The sequence below is a fragment of the Pholcus phalangioides genome, unplaced genomic scaffold (genome assembly GCF_987345545.1).
Source record: "Pholcus phalangioides strain wild (caught in Gottingen) unplaced genomic scaffold, Ppha-v1.0 ptg000002l_1, whole genome shotgun sequence".
NCBI lineage: Eukaryota > Metazoa > Arthropoda > Arachnida > Araneae > Pholcidae > Pholcus > Pholcus phalangioides.
The window spans coordinates 10,750,938-10,770,669 of NW_028301595.1; positions in this window are offsets into that span (position 1 = coordinate 10,750,938).

The window sequence follows — 19,732 nt, forward strand, 5'->3', positions numbered from 1 at the left end:
ATATTATGAAAGAAGATAAATTTACATGGAATATAATGTTTTGGACATAAAACTTCCCATATTTTCGAGTATTTATTAAAAATATGTAATAACTCTCGCTCAAAGCTTGATTCTAAACACGCTTTTATTCATTGAATATGATAGTTTGGTGTATATATATACACAAACTTCTTTCAAAAAAACATTCCTCTTGTTTTATAATACTTAAATCTCCAAGAAATAAAAATCGTCACCTGTCACAAGTCCCGGAATTAATAACTCGCAACGAGTAATACACTGGTCAAATTTTGCGAAATATGTTTCTTTAAATTTCCATGTCGTCTTCATTTTCATTGTTTTTTCAGTGGTTTTTTTTCCCAATTATTCACTATTCGTAATCAAATTTCCCTCCGACAAAAACCTTTCCGCCATTTCTAATTAATCCCATTCCGATATTCGACGTCATATGAACTTTTAACGAAATAAATACGTAGTTTCTTAGGAAAAAAATTCGATACACATCGGTATTGACAGTCAATGTTAATATGATTTACCCTCGCTTTATTTGCGTACAACAAATTTTGACATTCTTTTTAAAAATATTAAAAATTTGTCAAAACCTGTATTTTAAAAATATTTAGTTTTCTTAATGAGATTTTTGACTTATTCAAGAATTTTTTGATAGAAAAGTTTATTTATATTGGTAAAAATCAATATTTCTGAGATTGGAATCTTTCTTTTGTGTGTGTGTGCCAGTAGAGAGAAGTTGAAATCTGGTCTCTATATTAAAAACGCAAAAAATATTATGATGAACATACATTTTTCTGCACCATATTTTAATTCTCATGTAAAATTATTTATATGATATTTGAAGTTTTGGAAGTATTAATATATGAAGTAATAATATTAACGAAATAAAAATATGTCCTTTCTTAAAACGAAACCGATTTTTTATTAATATTTATGTATTATTTTTAGGAATAAAATTCCACTAGGAAATTAATTTATAAAACCATTTCTCTCAATTTATTTTTAAGTACAGTATTTATTTGACTATCTTTTATTGAATACATTATTATGAAAAGAATATAAATTTCAACGTCGTTTGACAGTAGTTATTTTTATGGACATGTAAATTTCTGATGTTCTCAACATTATCTGAATTGTGTAATAATATTCCCAAAACTTGATTATAAAGGAGCTTGATTATTTGCATATAATCATCTATCATACTGAAGATTCTTTTTATAAAGCATTCCTCTTGTTTTACAATAGTTTAATAATCCTCATAATGTGTATAAAGTAATACCTGCCAAACGCATCCCGGAATTAATTACTCGCAACGAGTAACAAACACGTCAAATTTTGCGAAATAAGTTCCTTTAAATTTTGCATGCCATAATTTTAAGAAGTATTTTTTTTTTCAACTGTTTAGAGTGTTTTTCTTCCGATTAGTTATTAGTCATTATCAAATTTCCCTCAGACAAACAAATTCCCGTCCTTTTTAATTATTCTCCATCCGATATCTTAGAACTCTCTGACGTCATATGAACTTTTAAGTAAATAAATAAGTAGTGTCTTCAAAAAAAATATATTGAAACACATAATCGGTATTGACAGTTAATGTTAATCTAATTTATCCACCGCTTTACTTTCCGTAGAAATAACGCTGACATACTTTTGAAAAGTTTCAAAAACTTTTCAGAAGTTCCAGTATTATAAAAATATTAACTTTATTAATAACTTGATTGTTTTGACTTATTCTGAAATTTTTTGATGGAGGAAAATGTATTTTATATTCATAAAAATCGATATTTCTGTGGTAGAGCCTTTTGTGTTGTGTTGTGTTGGGTGTGTGTGTGTGTGTGTGTGTTTTGTACAAAATATTTCATTTCTACATGCTCCATGACAAGAAGTCGTAGTGTGCGTGCGTATGTGGGTCGACGATAGGCCACCGTAACTCGAATGCAGCACATTATTATGGAAAAATATAAATTTGCATCGTTCATTTTTTGAATATGAAAGCTTTAATATTTTCAAATATTTATTAGAAATGTATGATAAAATACTATGTATCAAAATTTGATTCTAACAAACTTGAATATTATATAGTTTGGCGTAGAAAATTATTTTAAGAAAATTATTACTATTGTTTAATGATAGTTTATAATCCTCTGAAGGGATTATAAATTATATTGTAAAAAATTCCTTAATTAATAACTTGCAGCGAGTAGAATAAAATATTAATTTAGGTTTTCACCTCTTATAATTTTGTCTTTTCTGCGAACATTTCAGTGTTTTTCTTCCAATTTATGATTAGTCGTAGTCAAAGTTTCCTCAAATAACTAAATTCCCGTCATTTCTAATTAATCTCCGATATCTGATGTCATATGAAATTTTGAATAAATAGATAGGGACGCGGTAGCCCGGTCGATAAGATGCTCACCTAAAGTACCAAAGGATGTTTAGAGATGTCGCGAGTTCGATACCCAGTTCGTCCTTGTCAGAAAACTTTCTTGACACAGGGGTACAACAAAAAATGGCGACTTGACCGCAGCAAAAAAATGCTACCGCAGGGAGTCCCCTATCGAGGGGTTAGCGCACCAACCTCTCGATGAGTATGAAAAACAAGCCTGCCGTTCGGAATCGGCAATAAATTGTAGGTCCCGGTCTAATTAGCCCTCGAGTGCAGAAAATGACCGTGGTGCGACCAAAATGATCAAATAAATAGGTAGTTTCTTTAACAAAATCTCTCTCTCTCTCGAAATACAATCTGTATTGACAGTTAAATTTAATTTATACTCCAATTTTTTTCTGTGCAACAAATTTCGACGTTATTTTCAAAAAATTTCACAAAGTTATCAAACCCTGTAAAATAAAAATATTTATAATTATCTTAGTAAGATTTTTGACTCATTCTGGATTTTTCTGGTAGAGAAAGTTGTATTTTATATTGGTAAAAATCAATATTTCTGTTTTGAAATCTTTCTTTATGTGTGTATCGATAGAATAAAACTGAAATTAAAATCAATTTTGTATTCAAAACGCAAAAAAATATTCCTCAAATTGGCATGTCAAAATATTCGTATGATGTAAAAATTGTGTTAAAATGAAAAATATTTCTTTCGTAAAAATGAAGCTAACTTTATGTTAAATATTGATGTATATAATTATATGTATGTATGTATATGTTAAATATTGATTTTTATGAATAAAATTCTACCAAAAAAATAACCTTCAAAACTATTTCTCTATTTATTTGTCTTCAACTACAGTATTTACTTAGCTCTTCTAAATTGAATATATTATTATGAAAGAATATAAATTTACATCGTCGTTCGACAGCAGATATTTTTAAGGACACAAATTTATGATATTTTCAGTATTTATTAGAAACGTGTAATGATATTCTCAAAACTGGATTCTAACAGAACTCAATTCTTCGCATACTAAAGATTCTTTTTGAAAAACATTCCTCCAGTTTCATAATTATTTCATAATCCTCTGAAAACAAAAAGCGTCACCTGTCACAAATGCCGGAATTAATAACTCGCATCCAGTAACAAACACGTCAAATTTTGCGAAATAAGTTGCTTTAAATTTGCATGTCATAATTTTGATACATCTTTTCTAACTTTTTAAATGTTTTTCTTCCAATTAGTCATTAGTCGTAATCAAATTTCCCCCAGATAAAGAAATTCCCGTGCTTTCTCACTAATTTCCTTCCGATATCTTAAAACTCTATGACGTCACATGAACTTTTAAATAAATAAATAATGTCTTAAAAAAGTATTAAAATATCGAAACATAATCGGTATTGACAGTTAAAGTTAATCTAATTTATCCCCCGCGCTTTATTTTCCGTACAACAAATTTTGACACTTTCAAAAGTTTTTAAAACTCGTCAAAACTTGCATATATTATAAAAGTATAATTTTCCTAATATCTGTAATATTTTTGACTTATTAGGAAATTTTGAAATTTTTTTGTTGTGAAAGAGAAAAGTTTATTTTATATTGGTAAAAATTGATATTTCTGTGGTGATTTTTTCTTCTTTTATCTGTGTATTGTTGAATGTGGACATGTTCTTGATCCTTTCATGGAATCAGAAAATAAAAACTGGCTGACTTTTTCACGAAAAAGACCTTTCTCATTTAATTTCATTTTGCTGTAGATGTGTGATGTGACTGCAAGATAAACTTTGGGACTTTTCTTTCTTGTTTGGAGTAAGAAAAGAAAACAGAGTCATCAGATAGATAAGTGAAAGTAAGTAAAGTAAAAGAAAACGGAAGAGAGATTTCTATCCTTAGCAGGATACCAAGTTAAACTTTAGAGTCAGTTTTCGTAATAACTTCTAGTTTCGTTTTTTTTTCTTCCCAGGATCAAAAACTCATCTCATGTCATTCCATTAAAAAGTTTATAGAAATAAGAAAAAACTTTCAAGTTTTATCTTTTTTTAACTATTTTATTTCTAGCACTTTAAAAAGGAAATATAGGATTTGTTTGCAATTACAAAAATTATTTCAATGGAAAAACATTTATCGTGAAAGTCATTTTTGAGTGAGTGTATGAATTTGAATTCAATCTGAACTGAATAAATATTTAATGTTTCTGTAGCTGATAGATACAAATTACAGTCAAATTTTACTTATAATTGCCGTGCGTTATTGTAACCGTTTCTTTTTAACGACCGGTACGATAAGTTACAAATATTTCCTTTTTCATCCCCTATTTTGCTTTCTATTCAATGTAACATACACATTCAACTCGTGGCCCGTGAGCCAAATATTGCCCTAGGAGTCAACTGATGTGACTCGCAACCTCAAACCTACGCAACCTGTAACCTATATCACTTGACTGTTCCATGGCATATTTAAAGATCACTTGAGTAACCTACGGCGCAGTTCCAGATCGCTCGAGTGGCCCGCGGCACATTTTCAGATTACATAAGTGACCTACGGCACATTTACAAATCAATTAATTGACCTACCTTCGCTAAGAGTTTCAGATAACTCAAGCGGCTCTCTGCATATTCACTGCGGAACATTTACAGTTCATTTGAATCTAGTCTGCGGTGCTGTTAAAGATCATCTAATTAAGTGGCCCGCACTCACATATATGTTGAACACTCTTGCAACATATTGACCTGCCAACATATGGCCCCTTTTTTTCTGGTTTCAATACAGGGTCAATTCTGAATTTGATCTGATCTAGTTATCAGTGTTATTATCAAATAAGTGTCGCCGACTTTCTTTATTAGAAACTTAAAATTGAGTTCTGTGAGCTATTGTGTTTTTGTGTAAGGCCGGTATTACTCTGTAAAATGTTGATAAAAGTTATTTTATAAAACTCGAAAAATTCAACGAATAACCTTATTGGGTTACGTTCGAGTGAATGCAACCGGTGATCTTATCGGTGAATTTTTCAAATTTTATAAAATATATTTTATCAAACTTTTATAGTGTAATCCCGGCCTTACACAGATGACAACACTCAATAATGTTTGCACATACTTCAGAATTTCTAATTTCCACCTCTGGTATTTCTCGCTCTATTCAACGCTAGGGAAAAGATTTTTACGTATAAAGAAGCTAGACAGTTATAATACCCGTGCATAGTGTATCAGAGATGCTTAATCCGTGAGTTTAGATGAGAAAAGGATTAACTTATTGTTTTTACGTTAGGGGTCATTAAAGTATTACGTCAGCATCGAGGGGAGGGATGGGGTTTCAGATTTGGTGACTTTTGATGACGGGGGGGGGGGGTTTAAGGTTGTTTACGTCATCAATCACCCCTTTTTGAAGATATGAAACATTCTAAACTGCTGACGAAATTTTGCTGACGGGGGTCAGTGTTTTGCTGACTTTCGCTGACAAGAGGGAGGGGGGTCGAAAATGGCTGAAAATCTGCTTACATAATACTTGAATGGCCCCTTATTAGACATGTACTATTACTAGTATTAATATTATAAAAGGGGCCTATGCTGTATTGACCTTACTTTCACAAAGGGGAGCCTTTGGAGCACATAACATTAGGAACCCCAGTATGGTTCAACCCTCGCATTGAGATATACCTCACTCTCTTGAAAGAATTTTACAGGGTGTCCCTAAATTCGTAATTCGTTTAAAAATTCATAAAAATTGAATAAATTGGTGTATTGGAATGCGGTTTGCGAAAAAGTTATTCTCACGAAGAAGGAATTTTTTTAATATTTAAAAAAATGGTTCAAATTTTGTCGAGAGAGAGATAGATGATGCTGCATGAAAGATACAAGATACAGGGTGTACTATCTACAGCTAATTTCTGAGTTTTCCTGTCACTAGAACTTACATGAGAGTTTCATTGTGATATTGACATTGATGGATAAAGCACTGTTGGTAAAGTTGTTTTACGTGAACTACGAATCTCCGGCTGAAGCTTTACCAAAGTTTCGGACACGGATAAATTGAAGAAAAGTTCAGGTCCAATCACTCCCGATTTTCTTCGGTGCAGCGCTCTCTATCGACGAAAATCGCAACTAAGTATTTTTTTCGGTACAGAAAGAAATTTCACTATGCTAGAATAACTTTTTCGCCAGCCGCATTCAAATGAACCGATTCAAACGCAAAAAAAAAAAATCCTTCAGTTTTTATGGATTTTTTAACTATTTATGAATACATTGAACTATTTACTAATCGAGGAATTTCTTTCCGCAGAATAGAAATTAGGCGTATAAATAAAAATCAAATACGCACAAATTCCATCAATTGCATTTTCTAATCTGGAGCAGTAACGAAAATGTTAATTTTAAAATTCCCTCAATTTCCGTACAACGAAAGCAAAATTATCACAGCCCAATTTCCCTTTTTTCTACTGAATTTCCATATTTCACATTAATTCCAGACTCATGGTAGAATTTTTCTTCGTTTTGGACACACTTCGTAAAACACCCAGTACGCAATGCATACCTTCAAGCCTATGAATTGATAAACGATGAACCATTTGATCAGTAAATTACCGTAAAACGGGAGATATAATTCATCTGAAATTCATCCCTTACTCGAGCAATTAATTTCAATTCTTAAAACCATCAATTTCATCTGCTCCGGTGCTGATTATGAATTACGCATAGATTTATTTACTGAGTTATCAATGGTCAAGCAGGGTGAAAACAAACTGCACAGATATCAGGCGCAGACTCGCATCCGAGTTAATTCATTTCCAGAATACGCATTACGATTGGATGAAGTGCAGCTCGCAACCGGAATCATTTCATCCGGATGTATACAATGAGAGTCGGATAGAATTGTACAAGCAACCGCAGCAGCGTGCGAATGTTTCTGGCACGTATAAATTTGCTTGGGCTGGTTTGGGTCGGTGGTAAATCGCTCTCTATTCGTAAGACATCAATATTCCGTTCGGACAACTGTAAACACTGTTTACGTGTTGGGAGCAAATAGAATTATCACAGTGTCTGGAATGGGCAACGTCATGAATATTATATGTTTATCTTGTTATTATATGTTCAACTACCGATGTGAAGCTAACTTAATAGCGATGGAAGAGTTTCCGCAAAATTACGTTTTCGATATTACAGCGAATACCTCTATATAACGGTATTCTGCGGACAAAGGAAAAAATTAGTTGTAGAGGGGTTATCGTTATGTCGAGAGATAGCTTTTTTTTTAACATCAGGCGCCGCCGAATTCATGCTGCTGTTGGCAACTCCTCTGAATTGAAGTTGTTAGTATCAACATAAAATGCATTTATAAGTATTTATACGTAGCAGGAAATTCTCTTATTGAGTAGTTTATTAACGTAATTCAAATACATAGTTGTTTCGTCTTGTAATGTTAACCGCACAACACTTTTTATGAAATACGCAGAAAGTAGCTTCACGGCAACTCAAAACTTTTGGAGGGTAGATAATGCAAATACTGATGTTATGAAATCACAATATTTCACATCATTTTATGAAATAAAGTTTTTATTTTCATTCTGAATCAGCTTTTTATTCAAATCCGCAAGTACAAATTTTTATTCCTTATGTTTTTGGATATTTTGAATCGATAAGTTTCACAAATTGCACAATTTTATGTTGACTACGTTAGACATATCGGCGGTTGCAAAAAAGACAACAACTCAGAAAATTTATGAGTTATGCATGCCATATGAATGGTTGAAAATGACTATACGCGGCCAGGCTCTGCCGCTTGCGCAATTTGAGCACTTCGCCCCGGAGGGCTTGGCTGTGCGGAAAAATTTTATTCATTCTCCCAATTTACAAATACCATAAATATGCACAGCTAAGAGAGAGGGAGAAAGAGATGACTTTCTCAGAGGGCATGGGTTCGAGTCCCGGCGGAGACAAGACAACTTTCCGAGTTCGCGTCAGCACAATATCCAGAAAAAATGTCCGTTTTCTTGATACACAGCTAACATACATAAAATCTAGAACCTCTGTAAAATGCTATGAATCATTGTGGCATGTGTAGACGAGTCAACTAATAAAAAAAATTAATATAATGTAAATATTTGGGGGTGAGGTTAGAAGGGGGTACCATTTAAAGAACCCTTTGACATTAATCAAGTTGAAAATTGCTGTATATTATTGCAAAAAAGTAACAACCCCCAACTCTGCTTATACGCTGGCTCCCTACTATAATGAAATGGGTCTCACTCAGTCCAATATAAAGACAATCTTTGAAATTAAGATAGCAATAGAAAATTCCATTTTTTGAGATAACTTTTTGAACTGGACCGTCGATAAAAAATCATAAATGTATGAAACTCATTTGAAATAAATCAATGTAAATTGTTAGTTTTCAACAAATCCCATATCATTAAAAATACCATTTTTAGTATTTCTACCAGAGCATAGTTTTTGATTCTTTTTGACAATATTGAAAAACGTTACGAGTCCCAGCATTTGAAACAGACTTTTCCAAATTTTCCAGACTTTTCAAAAAACAGAATCCCAAATTTCATTCAACAGAAAAGAAATATATACAATCTTGAGAAATTTAATATATACATCGAAGGTCAAAAACCCAGTTCTCCCCGATAAGCCCATATGAGACTTTCAAAACAAAACCTTGTATATCGATACCATAGTAATGTTACTTTCCCATAGAGAGAGAAATCGGGTACCTTCATCAAAGCGCGTGTACAATTCCTTCTCCTTTTTTCTCTGTAGGAATATTTCTGAATATCTGAAGATATAAATCACTGAGGATATATGGAACGTATTTTCGTCGTGTTGTCGATGCCCTTGGGGTGGTTGAAAAATTCTCGAGCACAATTGCATCGGTGGGGCATACTCGAAGGAGGAGTGAGCTGTCATCGACCAATAGTTCAGATTTCATCTTGGGAATATAAAAGACGTAGAAACTCTCTCTGGGTTTCTCAGATTCCTTTTTCCCAGAAAATGCAAAGAAATCACGGATTTTTCTATAGGTAACTTCCCATACTTTTTTTTTTGGTATTTCTATGGAAAGGATAAAACGTAACTGTGACAGTTCTCGCTGAGTGGGATCGGGATATTTATCATTTTTATTCATCCAGCTTTTATATATATATTTCTTGGTCCTCCACGATTTTATTTTTTTCCGCCAAAAAGTTCAAGAACATTTCGCCGAGGCGAAGAAAAAAACTAAAAAAAGCGTACTTTCTATATAAATTTTATTCTTATTTTTGAACTGATTGATAACGTAGCTATGCTCTTCACTGAACTGTGAATAGTCGGAAAAATGTATGACGCGATGAAATATATATATTCCTTTTTTCGGGAGCTACGAATTGTTTTCGATTTTGGACGTGTATCTATGAAACAGGTTCCGAAAATGCACCAAGTTGCTAGAAAGAAAGGTATGGAGGACTATAAATCTCCGTGTGGAGATTCATCGGTTATGGTCCTCGAATTGTCCGCTGTGGCGCCAAAAATGTGAAAATTGGTGAATTTTTCTGGATGTAAAACTTAATTTTATTCGTCAATTTAAGGGGGTTACATGCCTTTTTTAGCACAGTAAAAAAAAACCATAGCAATCTCAAATATGTGCACCAAATTTGAAATAAACCCATGGTTAAATAATGTTTTTAATTATATTTCACCTACAGCATAGTTTTTACGTTTTTTTTTACTGTGCTAAAAAAGGCATGTAACCCATGTAAGTCATGTAAATATTTAAAATAAGGTTTGAATTTAAAGTTCTAAAAAAATTTCGATTTGGATTTTTTTTGTAAATCAAAAATTTATGAATGGATATTAAATATTTTGCCTCATTTTATTAATTAAACCGTTTAATTTTGATTTTTTTTTTTTTAAATTAGTTTGATGTCATTCTATTTCATTCTACAACTACTATACCAGACATGCACCTCGTTCATATGGGGCCGTTCAAGTATTACGTCATCATCGATGGGGGCGGGGGTTCCGATTTGCTGACTTTTGATGACAAGGGGGGGGGGGTTGGTAATGCTTACGTCATCAACCACCCTTTATGAAAATATGAGTTAGGATTCACAGGGGCAGAACTGATGAGGAAATTTTGCTGACAAGGGGGGGGGTCAAAAATGGCTAAAAATTTGCTTACGTAATACTTGAACGGCCCCTGTTCCTCTGCGGAACTTTTAACGAATTGGTACATGTAGGAATATGTGTGTAGTGAATCTTCCGTGAAGTCTGTTTCTCCGTAATGCTTGTTATTTGTAGTGCTGCCATCTGCAATCAGTTTTTTAAACTATGAGTTTCAAAAAAATTATTTCATCTAATTTCTTTTACTTAATTTTCAAAAATTTGCATAAACATAAATATTAGAGATATGTACATAGCATAGCAAATACAGGGAGTCCCATAAGTTCGTAAATAATTTTAAAAATCAAAAATTCGAGGAATTGGGAAATTTGAATTTGTGATGTTTGCGAAGTAGTTATTCTGACACAAAACGGTGATTTTTTTTCTTTTTCATACAGAAAAAGTTCGTTCAAGTTTTTTGTTGATAGAGAGCACTGCACGAAACCAAATAACAGAATTCCTTCACAAAACCTTTCTTTAATCTCTTCTGGATCCAAATAGTTTGTAAATCTTCGGACATCGATTCGTGGCTGAGGTAACACAACTTCATCTCAATGGTGTTTTATTCACCAAAGTCAACACATGACGATGAAAACCTTGTGTAAGTGTCCGTCGGGACCGTCGCTTTTGATGTGGTGACGGTATGGTGTGGATTTAGTGCATCATCAGTCCCTACGAGGAGTTACGTTCTACAGGTCCAGTGACATGTTCGATCACCGGGAAACAATATGCATTGCTGTTACAGAACGAAATTGTTCCGGCTCTGCAAGCACGTCACTGCCTTGCAGAAACAATCTTTATGCAAGACGGAGCTCCTACACACATTGCAGCGTGTGTTACGAATGTACTTAATACACATTTTACAGAAGAACGTGTCATCAGCTTGTAAGTCATCATTGAGTTAAAGGTTAAGCCTTAAACGTGTAACACTTCCCTAATCTATGGCCTCCCTGATCCCCGGACCATAATCCATGCGATTTTTGGCTTTGGGGGCATTTGAAATGTCTGCTAAGTCGTGACAATCCGAGAACTTTTCTTGACCTTAAAAGCAGCATTTCACGCCACGTGTTGAACATTTCCCCGCACACACTTCGGTCACTTGTGGAACATTCCATCTTGTAATTTCACCTGGTATCTGAAAAAGATGGAATATGTGAAACATGTTTCATTGCAGTAACAATTGTAAAAGTGTTTAACAATTGGTAAAATTGTAAACGTTTGCCTAAATGTGTCATTTCTTAATAAAACTCCCTCTGGTGGCGACATGTGCAAGTAATGTTTTTCCCCTGAAACAAATTCCAATCATTTCACGCAAAATTTCACAGTTTTCTGATGACTGGTTTCGCCTGTAGGCTACTTTAAAATAGGGTCTTTTAATTATGGACGCCCTGTATATTTATTATTTTTTTTCTAATCGATACCTCACATTTTTACAATGTTCTCAATACTATTTACCTCGATGATCATAAAACATATCTTCACACGTCTTATTTTGCTTAACCTATGATAATATTTTGCCTGGAAGGGGCATGGTCTTCCCCCGCCGTCTGACTTGATTCTGCTGCATTCATTGTATTTTTCTAGCCCAGAAATAGCGCCAGAAAATTTAAATTATTTTCTATCATGCGCTATTAAAATCATTTGCTTATCGCACTAATATTTTCGAATCGGCATAGATATGATAAACAGTCCATCAGCTGAGCCTGCACTCAGTAAGGGGACACTACTTCTACCATTCACGATTTCAAGACAGTGATTTGCATTTATGCAGCGTTCTCTATTGACAAAAATTTTATTAACAATTTTTTTTTAGTACTAAAAAAGAGATTTGTGAGAATAATTTTTACGCGAATGGAATTCAAATATACCAATTTCATTGATTTTTATGTATTTTCAGACTATTTTTGAATAACTTGTATAATTGATATATCAATAAATTAAAAACCTTGAAATTATATTTTTCATATTAATGATCAAGATGATTTTTCATCCAATATACTATGTTAAGAAGTGAAGACTTCCATTTCACCCGTCATTAAAAAAGAAGGTACAAGAACAATGTCCTAATATTATCTTAAAAATGCAAACATCGGCCGTCAATTGTCCAGAAACGTTATTTCATAGCTTTGCTCGATTGGAACAAAGAGCTCTTTTTCGCCACAGCTGCAAGGTCTCTCAGCGATTGAATCCTCTCACGTGAATCCGGGTCCGTTACTTTTGTCAGAAATGAGTATGATCCATTGCCACTAGACATTCGAGAGAACCCAGTCATCGCCGGAGGCAAAATAAGCTCTTTTCGAGCATCTCTCCAAGCCCTGCTTCCACTTCCCGAACGAACAAGCAATCGATTCGTTGAAAGCGTATGCGACGACATCCATTAGTTGGAGAAGCTTTTAGTTTCGTTCAGAAGTTCGATGTTGAGAGAGGGGTGGGGGGTTAGTAGTAGTTGTATTTTGAGGTAAGAGGAATATGAAGGTTCACTTCACGCTCCCTATCCCTCCTTCACCTTAACCCACAGTAAAAGATCAAGCTAAAAAAATTTCAGACATCGGATTATGAGTTAGATGGTGGATAAGCTTTTTCTGTTCATTTTTTTGTAGTAATGAACGTACCGATAACACGGGGCTACTTTGAACCGTTTTTGAGAGTTTATTTGGAAAACCTCACGTGGCATAGCAAATACATAAGATTCTTGGAAATGACGTTGATATATTATAAGTCTTGGTTTGATTGTGAGCGCTTTTTATGACGACAGACGTCTGTCTGGAAATATGCAAATCAGAGTCCAATAAAATTCAGGGTGTAACAATTAATAGCTCATTTCTGAATTTTTCTGTTACTAGCACTTACACAACCACCTAATTGGTGAAATTTTAATTCAGCCACGAATCGATGGCTGAAGATTTACACTCTTTTTGGACTCAGAAGAGATTAAAGAAAGGTTCTGTGAAGGAATTCTGTGATTTGATTCAGAGCAGTGCTCTGTCAACGAAAACTTGAACGAACTCTTTTTTTCTGTATAAAACAAAAATCACCCTTCGTGTGAGAATAACTATTTCACAAACCGCATTTTAAAAATTCCTTCAATTTTATAAATCTTCAAGTTATTTACGATTACTTTAAATTTTTATTTCCAATCTTAAGATAATGTTATCTAAGATATAAATGTTAGAAGACGTCTGTACAAAATCTCCTATACATAAAAGGCCTCTGCACTGTTTGAATAAACGTCATTCAGACTACCTAGCAAGTTTGCCGCATTTTGAAACACAGCATCCTATTTCGTTTCTTCTGATTTTGGCGGAGAATCTTCCCGATTGGCTCACAAATACCGCATAGTGATTGGATGTGGGGCATACAAATCGCCAATTCTGAGCCCGATCATTTTTTTTCCACACAATGATAATACTGGCACGTTCAGCCTGTAAGGCCATTTCTTTTCCGCACGACGATGATACTTCGTCTTTAGTAAAAAGCGAAAGATTTACTCGGAGTTTGAAGAGAAGCCGGAGCAACGATGATAAGGGCGGTCTGTCATCAGGCCGGATGACAACGATTATACTGGCACGAGCAGGGAACTTTTTTTCCCTGAATATTCTGAAGGAAAATTTACTTACTGACGTCACAAGCAAACTGTGGACGCCTATCTCTAGGACGTGCTGGTCTGTCGCCATAAAAAGCGCTCACAATAATGTTTTTTTTTAATTTTATGAATTTTCTTTTTTAAATTGGTGCAAAGAAATCCATTCGTATGGGTTACTTTGCGCCACCTAATATAATGCTTATTTCAAAGTTAGACATCTATTTGGACACTGGCGATACAATAAAAATTTAATGTTACCACATAGTACGAGAGGTAACTAACACAAAATGGATATTTTTGGTCTCGAATGGGGGGAAAAAAAATAATCAAAATTGACAAAAGTGCAACTCATCTAATTTAAAATTGAAAAGAAAAGAAACAGCTAATATGAATCAAAAAACTTTGGTATTACTTCATCAACAAACATGACAAGCAAATTTGGTTATTAACACTTCAATTACCGCATATTATTTCCCGTAGGCTTACTCTAAGATCGGCGATTTTCTTGTTTGGAAATGAAAAACAAATACATATAAAAAATTAAAAATCGAGAAATCTCGTTGCCGATCTTTTACGTCTCAGCATTGAAACACCAGAAATCTCGTGAGTGGTCGTTTAAGTGTTAATATTAAATGCTTGAGCTGAACTAAGTCGAAAATGAATATATTTTTTTTAAAAACTACTTTTATGTTGCTTTACAGGATACTTTAGGTAGTGCAAAGTAGCCATAGTTTTGCTCAGAACGCTACCATCAAATTATTATAGATCGTATAATGGTAAATAATTATGACTTTTATAGGCATGATTTTAACGACAATATGTTTCTACATATAACTAAGTAGCATTTACTTTCTAGTGAAGTCGTTTTTTCACAACAAAATGCAACTTTTTCTTGACAAAAATTCCAGTGTATCAATAATTCAAATACAGTAAAACCTTTCTTTTGCGCACATCGGCGGGACAAAAAACATTTCGTCCGTATAAGAGGGGTGACCGTTAATCACGGGTTTGAAATGCATACTTTGATTATGCAAGGGAAATTATGATTTGGCCTTAATAAATGGAATAGCTTACCCCCGGAGGTAGTACATTGTAACACAATTGATACCAGATGTCCTTCAGCCAGGCCCCTTGCGATGGTTCGGGAAGGCACAGGGGCCCGTAGTGAAGCTGCTGCCTGTGTCTGGATAGCGGCCAATCAGGCAGTTGGCTCTACGCGTGCGTTTCGGATCATGTGACGGTCTCCTCGACGACTGGTCTGTCGAGGGCGTCCTGAACCTGGTCGCCGTGTAAATGACGTCTCTTCTGTCCACTGGTCCAAACACCTCCTTACAGTAAAATCAGAACGGCCTAGGTGACGAGCTACTCGCCGAGCTGACCACCCAGCTTCCATCATCCCGATGATTCTTCCCTTATCGAACTCTGACAACTGTTCATATGGTCTTCGACGGCGGCTTAACGGCATGTCTATCTCAGCATTCCCATTGCAAACGATTAAACATACTCCAGCAAGCTCTGCTTACCTGTTTTATACTCCAAGGAGAACGAAGTTCAACGCCCTCTAGTGGCATTACGCAATGCGCAATCACGCTGCATTTCTAATCATTTGCATATCTGCCCGACATGTACCTTTAGGCCAACTTTCGTTTCAATCCCACAGTTATTTCTTGGTGCGCAAATTTTTATAGCAATGAGTGTATATACACACACACCACACACATATTTATCTACAACCATCAAATGAAGTTTGGAATTCAGTGGGTGTGATTTTTGAAACCAATCATGGTTAATTAGCTCTGAATTCCAGGTACTTTTTTGTTTGCGTCCGGAATAACAGAAATTTTGTCGTTACGAATCCACAACCTTTTTCGTTATATTTTGTCTGCAGAACATGAAACTTTCCTTCAGTGATAAAGTTTTAACACTAAAACAACCCGCCAGCTAATCGGGGTAATTTTTTTACTTGTTAGAAGCGAAACTGTTTAATGCCAGTCTCCCATCAACTTAACTCATTAGAATTTTTTTGTTGAATAACTTTTCTATTAATTTATTTGCACTATGATCGATATGAAATCACGTGTATGTAAAAGACTTGAGGATAATTCACGAGAATATGGCCAACCAGTTTGCCCCTGATTTTCGTTGACTTTTCAAACAAGTCAACTCGCATTGTTAAGTAAACTCAACATTGTTTCATAAGTTTGGGCACGTCAGGAATAATGCAAAAGAAGAAAACTAGATAACGCTGCGCAAAAATTTTTCGAGATTCACATGTCTGAAAAGATGTGCGACAAACATAGTAAACAAAATTGAGAAGCTAACTATACATAGATAAGACAGCCATAACGCTTTTTATGGGCATTGGGTTGCTGTATTTAGTTATATTTGACATGGATATTCTTTTGGGCAATTTGCCTTTTGTTACCTTTGTGATTGTACTTGTGTTGTTACCAGTTCGAACGTGCCACTAGTTCCCAACTCCCCGGGAGAGTCGACTCATGATCTCACGTTCGGCCACCGATTGTTGAGTTGGGCAGTCAGAGCTATCTTTCATTATTTTACGTTTGGGCGCACGAACAACTAAGTCCCTTCAAGCAAGGCTTCACGTCCGTGGATCAACGCAAGGACTAGAAGCAAAATATCGCAAATCACAACTTACGTCGGAAGCCTCCGCTTCGGAGTGGGCACTTTAATCAATCAAGCAGAAGCCCCCGCTTACTGGAGCATGCTTAGGGAAGTTAAGAGTGAGCATGACCATGGAGAACGAATGAATGAAAAAAATGTATCCAATCCTCCCCTTCATCGACACTATGCCAACATATCACTCCTTGAACTCACGAATCTCCCACTGGGTGACGTATTCCAGCTAAGGACGTAAAGCCTAGGAAGCTTAGAAAAGAATAACTACTATAATGACATTCCCAAGACTCGAACATCCGGGGCAACGATAACCGTAATCGGAACTCTTTATATAGGGTTAGAGGAATCAGTTTTCTATTGTTTGTTTTCTCCGGTGGAAGGACAACAATGCGGAAAACTCCCATCACAAACAACAAAGGCGGAATTTCCTATTCGTTCAACAATGAACATGAAAAAGCATGCAATGCATGCTACTGAATGAATGAATGCCAGAACTTTGCCACTGGACTTATCCCGTTGCCGAGATCTCTTCCAGACCAGCTTCGTGGCAGCGTCTGGAACACTTTAGTTTGTATCGAAAAAGAAAAAAAAACATACAAACTTTTGCAACATATTTTCCCCGGACAATTGGGTACTGTTGCGATTAACAAATTTTGTGGTGATTACAGACGAGGTGAGATTGGGAGTTGGAGAAGAGTTTCGGGGTTTAGTAAAGACGGACGTATGTACACATGTTAGGATGGAGGTATGTTTTTAAAGCAATTGAGCCCCCCCCCCCCATGTCATCTCATCTGTTATTTTACACTTGTCATATTATATACACCGGACACATTAAAAAAAAAAGCAAAATGAGAATCTTATTGTGAAATATCAAATATCCATCGGGGAAGCGAGTCATCTCGCTTAACACCTTATTGTTGAGCAAATGGGATTGATAACTTGCGGACTAGAAGCCAGCATAAGTTTTATTAGGTTGAGTTCACTCGCTCCGGTGGATTGCTATGCATGCTACTGGACCCTCACGCGAATCTCTATCGGGTTCTCTGCCGCAGACTTGACGATGCGTGAAAATTCACAAGAACGAGGATTTGAGAACAAAAAACTTTTGTTTTCAGCAACTAGAAGTCTTGCTAAACTATACAGCAGCCATTCGTACCTACGACTTTCCTCTTCGAATTCTTCTGTCCGAGTTCATATTAACTCGCTCTTCTATTCGAAAATTCAAATGGTCACGCATTCCTAACATACGGTAACATTTTTTTTCGAATTTCTACCCTTCGTAACATTTCCAAACGTCTCGACAGTTGCTCGTCTAAAGCAATGTAGTCCTGAAATCGGTGAGTCCTTCGTAATTCATGTGATGATAAGTGAGTCTGTTAATATGGATGGACAACTTGAACTTCGGTGTCCTTCCAATCCACTCCAAGACGTTGGTTAGTTTCTTTATGACACAATAACGTTCTTCATACGAAGTCGGATACAGTCCTTTCCTCCGTTTCGGATTCCTCCTTGAAGTGATGAGACGTGGCCTTCCCATCGTAGAAAACTGTCACCTCATGTTCTCGGAGCCGAGGTTGATCCCGTTCATGGTGATGAGATGCACATCCTTGCGGTGCTCCTGGAATTCTTCGACATCTTCTTCCGTAGGAAGAGGAGCATCTGGTGGTCGCCAAACAGCAGGTCATTCGGCAGCCGAAAATCTCGTTCCATGGACATTTCTGATGACGGCAACGTATGAGAATCCGGTGATCTCGTTGACGGCAATCTTGTAGTCCCGGAAGAGCAGCAGTAACTTCAAGTCCATGTCTTGGTACTTAGACACGAACAGCGAAATGGACCAGTTGAATCTCTCCACCTTTCAGTGCGTATGTCGGGATATTCTAGTTGTGCCTTTCTAGTGTTCTCGTTACTCCAAGGTTCGTCACCAAGTCTGACATATTAGCTACCTCACTGTAGGTTCCACAGTATTGCCTCTCTGCCTTCAAGCAACAACGGCAGTTTTGTGGGCACGCTCTCCTCCACAAGATACGAATCAGGGTAGTTGGGAACGAATCAGGTAGGAGCGAATATTAGTGAGTCCCTGTCAGAGTACCGGGATTCACTATTATCCGCTAGGGAGATGTGGCAATGATTCCAGTGCTTCCAAGGGGTAGTAGGGAGTAGAGGAGTAGGATCCACCAATTCAATATAAGCCTGAAGAACATTTGCTCCTCACTTGGGGTCACGTTCTTGGAGCTTCCTGCATTTATTGATAGGTGGCTTCGTTCGGATGGGATCCATCTAAATAAGAGGAGGGGGGTCTGGTACAGGGCCGTCATTTCAACTTTTTCCAGGGGGGGGGGGGTGGCAAAGCACTCGTACTCAATGTATGTATATACACTGAAGAGCCAAATGCACTGGTGCACCTGCCTAATATCGTGTAGGACCCCGCGAGCACGCAGAAGTGCCGCAACACGACGTGGCATGGACTCGACTAATATCTAAAGTAGTGCTGGAGGTAATTGACACCATGAATCCTGCAGGGCTGTCCATAAATCCGTAGGAGTAAGAGGAGGTGGAGATCTCTTCTGAACAGCACGTTGCAAGGCATCCCAGATATGTTCATGTCTGGGGATTTTGGCGGCCAGCGGAAGTGTCTGAAGTCAGAAGACTGTTCCTGGAGCCAGTTTGTAGCAATTCTGGACGTTTGGGATGTCGCATTGTCCTACTGAAATTGTCCAAGTCCGTCGGAATGCAGAATGGACATGAATGGGTGCAGGTGATCAGACAGGATGCTTTCGTACCTGTCACCTGTCAGGTTCGTATCTAGACGTTTCAGGGGGTCCCATATCACGCCAACTGCACACGCCCCATACCATCACAGAGCCTCCACCAGCTTGAACAGTCCCCTGTTGACATGTAGGATCCATACCCGTACACGTCCATCAGCTCGAAGCAATTGGAACCGCGACTAGTCAGACCAGATAACATGTTTCCAG